This window comes from Hibiscus syriacus, unplaced genomic scaffold, assembly GCF_006381635.1.
Source record: "Hibiscus syriacus cultivar Baekdansim isolate YM2019G1 unplaced genomic scaffold, ASM638163v2 tig00000170_pilon, whole genome shotgun sequence".
Taxonomy (NCBI): Eukaryota; Viridiplantae; Streptophyta; class Magnoliopsida; order Malvales; family Malvaceae; genus Hibiscus; species Hibiscus syriacus.
This window is the reverse complement of record NW_024061771.1, coordinates 278026-282655: the sequence shown is the minus strand read 5'-3', so window position 1 is coordinate 282655 and position 4630 is coordinate 278026. Positions and strand designations below refer to the sequence as shown.

The 4630-nt window shown below is 34.8% G+C and overlaps 1 long non-coding RNA gene across 1 annotated transcript; it reads left to right on the top strand.

Moving 5' to 3' along the window:
* The first annotated feature begins 1005 nt into the window (after nucleotides 1-1005).
* On the top strand, nucleotides 1006-1690 carry LOC120141285. Its single transcript, XR_005517762.1, has 4 exons — nucleotides 1006-1040; nucleotides 1254-1376; nucleotides 1468-1513; nucleotides 1613-1690. It is a non-coding gene; the product is annotated as an uncharacterized LOC120141285 (long non-coding RNA).
* Nucleotides 1691-4630: the final 2940 nt, after the last annotated feature.

Sequence of the window (4630 nt, the reverse complement as noted above, 5' to 3'; positions counted from 1 at the left end):
TTGTAGTTTCTCTGGTATTTTGGTGTAATATATGTTTATATCAACTCGTGCTTTCTAGTGTAACCTAGTGTAAACTCGTCCTCCTCTTGTGTGTGTGTCGATTTATTTATAGTACAAATAATGCTATTTCTAGACTAGTTTGAGTCCTAGTAGAACTCTGACACTTTGTTTGCTGGTGATGGTCTTGCTTGCGTCGAATGCTTCGGAGATGGGGGCGTGCTGTCGTGAAACTCGGATTCGACGTTGGGATGGTTGGGATGGATGCGGCGTTGGTGGAGATTGAGGGAGAGTTAGGGTTTCGCATGGTGAGCTGTTGGAGTTGTGTAGTGATTTTGAGCCATATATTTGGGCCTGCAAATGTAAATACAGTTATTAATATTATATATAATTATACAATATAATATGTAATATTATATAATATAATAATATTAATAATAAAAGACGAAATTGAGTGTCTTCAATAATAAAACAATTATTCTTATTATTTAAGATCGTTATGTTATCTTATATTAATAAAAATAAATAAATTAGCCAAACACACAAAAAAACACAAAATTTCCTAAATGTAATTGGAACGCTAAAATAATAATTTTAAAAAACTATTTCCAAGTCCCTTAGGCATTTTGCTGCGAACTCCTGATCCTGCTCATTGTCTCAGTCTTAATAACCCATAACCCGAAACCCGAAGCAAAACTTCTCTTTGAGACGATGCTCCGATAGAAAATAAATATAAAAATTTCTTAAAGTGGCAGCGAAAACTCAAATGCTCAATGGGGAACAAGATCGCGCGAACGACGCAGGTCTCGGCAACGGAGTATTACCTGCACGACTTGCCGTCTTCGTACAATGTGGTGCTGAAGGAGGTGCTCGGTCGAGGCCGATTCTTCAAGTCGATCCTGTGTAAGCACGACGAAGGCGTCGTTCTTGTTAAGGTTTACTTCAAACGAGGCGATTCCATCTATCTTCGCGAGTACGAGCGCCGTCTAGACATCAGGGTAATATTCTGCTCCCTTGAGCATCCCTATGTTTGGCCCTTCCAGGTCACCGGTTCTCTCTCATTTCTTTTATTTCCTTTTAACAATCTGGATTCCTACTGTTTAATATCGATTTAGCTTGAACATGACTTAAATTCATTGATATATTTTTTTTGTCAGACCCATCTACATTGCACTGATTCCTGAGATTGAGATTACTTTTTTTTTTTTAATTTATATCCGGCGCTTTTCTGATTGGAATGGTTGGTTTTCGTACAGTTTTGGCTAGAAACAGATAAGGCAGCATATTTATTAAGGCACTATTTTTTCAATAACTTACATGATCGATTGAGTACTCGGCTTTTTCTGAGTCTCGTTGAAAAGAAATGGTTGGCGTTTCAGGTCTGTTTACATAACTTCCTCTTTGGAATCTTACTCTCTTATGTTTCGATGAGTAAAGCTCGTGTCAGTTTTTTTTTTGGTGGTGATGTAGTTGCTTCTTGCAGCGAAGCAGTGTCACGAGAAGGGGATATGCCATGGTCAGTTTAGTTAGTTACAAAGGATTTTATTTGTTTGATCGTCTGATTTCAAATGTGTATGCTGTTTTCAGTTGTTGTGTACTTTCAAAATTGTTTTAGGTGATACTAAGTGTGAGAATGTGTTGGTTACCTCAAGGAATTGGGTTTATCTTGCTGATTTGCCTCATTCAAGCCTACGCCTACATGACGACCCTTCGGATTTTTCCTTCTTCTTTGACACTGGAGGAAGAAGGCTGTGTTATCTTGTACCGGAGGTTGGTTCTAGTTTCGCTTATGTTTCCTGTGATAGATGTTTGGATGAACAGTCTAATGTTCTCGATGTAGCATACATGCATGAATTGCCATCTACATCAATGACATACGAGTTCTCATATTCACACCTTTCACTTTTGACTAGCAATTTGGATCTATTCTTTTTTGAAGTGGAACTAATTCAAACAATAAATTTATATTCCGAAAATTATTGCTCACAAATAACTAGGTAGCTCCATGGGTTATGAAGTCTCTTAATACGCATTGTCAATTACTCTTGCAATTGTTTCTATGTTACTCTGACTTACGTGTGATTCTTGGACATGGGTGTGTCTCTACTATGGGTATGCTTAACTTTTTCGTAGATTTCCATGTATTTGGAGGGTTCCCGGAGTAGCATAGTCCCATATCTATGTTCAACTATGTGTTGGACACATGTGCTAGACACAGATACATCAAGAGAAATGAAGAGTTGGAGTACCATAGGTTTACTTGCACCCTTTTAATTTTGGGTTCTTAACCTGCATGTACATGGAAGGTAGGCTTGATAAGGGCTGACTGTTAATTGTGAAAGATTGGTGATTGGATTCCCTTCTGTTTATGTTGAGCTCAAAAAAAAAAAAAACCGACATAATGCTTTTTTTAATTGTAGTGGTCGATAAATTCTTTGAAATATATGATAATTGCTACATGTGAATCACATGTTGAAGTTGAAGATACTCATTTTTTTCATTTTGAATATTATTTATATATTATTATTATTATTATTATTATTATTATTATTATTATTATTATTATTAAATAATAAATAATTATTTCATATTTCAGGCCCAAACATACTGGCCCAATTACAAAATACAACCAGACCCGAAGGCCCGTTTTACAAAACCTGGAGGCCCAATCCAGTTCAGACCCACTAGACCCAAGAAACCCTAACCTTTGTAGGGTTTCCAGATGCTTCCAGCCGCCTTGCTTCTCCACCGTTGGATCTAACCCTGATCCAACGGTACAGGTGGTCCCAGTAAAAAACCCTAGGGTTATGATACCCTAGGGCCACATGGCCGCCGTTCATCAGTCAGCCGCTACCACCGCCTCAACCTCTGCTGCCACGACGTCAACCGAAGCCTCCAAAGATCCCAACACAGCCGCTCACGTCGCAAGCTACAAGGTGAGTCACCACAATAGTTTGGTGACTCACTAAAAACCTCCATATTACCCGATCTGAAGGAGGTTCAGTGGTGGCTATAAGAGCCATCGAACCTGCGAAATAGAGAGAGAGAAGCAAAAGAACACAACAACCAAACCATCAAAAGATCGAAACAAAAATTGAGAGAAGCCTTACCGAAGAAGCTGCGACGCCACCGGAGTTCATAGGCCGCCGTAGAAGCAAAATACCGAAGGTACTTTTTGTAGATCTATGTAAATAGGAGATGCTTTGTGGGAAAAGGGGGTCGGATTCAGTTTTAGATCGTCCCGATCTATGTTTTGAGAGATTTTAGAATTTTCCGACCACCGATAATAGTGGCCGGCGGCGAGGAAGGCGGCGGCAGACGGTTGCCGGCCGATAACCGACTTCCCTCCGGTAAGGGAAGCTAGAGAGAAACGAGAGAATCTTATTCTCTCTCAGTTAGAGAGAGAAGAAGAAGAGGAGAAATGAGAGTGCTGGCCCGTAGGGCCAATCGTTTGGGGATTATATACCCCATCCAAAACGGTGTCGTTTTGGGTGGGGGTATATGCGTAATTTACACATATAGGTAAACCCCATCTGCAACCCATCAGTTTATATAACTTTATATTTTAGTCACTAAATCAAATTTTATATTCTTTTAATTCAGTTTTTCTAATTTTACATACATGTATTTTAGTCCTTAACTGTAATTATATATATTTTAAGTAAATAACATATTTAGTCCTTTAATTTTAGAAATTAATATTTTAATCCTGAACAACATGTTTTAATTTATTTTAATTTGATGTTCAAATTTTACATAATTTTAATTTAGTCACTGAATTAATAAAGGGGTAAAATAACATGTTTAGCCACTAAAATTTCAAGTAATTAATTACGAATTAGGATGCTTAATTCCAATATATTTTAATTTAGTCATTAACTTTAAATTATTAGTTTAATATTTTTAATTTCATTTATTTTAGTTATTGTTTTAATTTTATATGTTTATTATCAATATATTTAAAATATTATTATTATAAATATATATATATAAGAAATAATATATATTTTATTTTTCTTTTATATAAATTATTTTTATATAAAAAAATATAATCCTATTTTAATAATATTAAAGAAAAAGACTGTCTTAAAGCACCTAGAAGTCTGTTTTCTGATATTTTTTAATATACTAATTTTTAAGGAACATTTTATTTATTTTTTAATATCAAAGAAAAGAGCTGTCTTAAAACACCTAGAAGCTCTTTTCTGATATTTCTAAATAAATAAATATATTATTTATATTTAAATTAATATATTTTCATAAAATTATAAATTTTAAATAATAATATTATGAATTAAATATATCTTTGAAATTTTAAATTTCCAATAATAGAGACAATTTATAATTAATAAAGTACCAATTTTGGGCGTTATAAGGGTGCTAATCCTTTCCTAAACGTAATCGACCACGAATCATGTTTTACTAAAATTTTGGGTTATACGCAGATCAATTTTATCTTTTAAATTATGATTTATTCAAAACTATTTTAAAAGATTGTTTTTTCAGGTATTTTACCTACCTAACCCTAAAAGGTCAATGGCGACTCCCAAAACATTTTTTAATCAAAATTATTTTTATCCCCACCAAGTAAAAATTCGTGCCCGAACAAAAACCTGTTACGACAGCTTGGCGA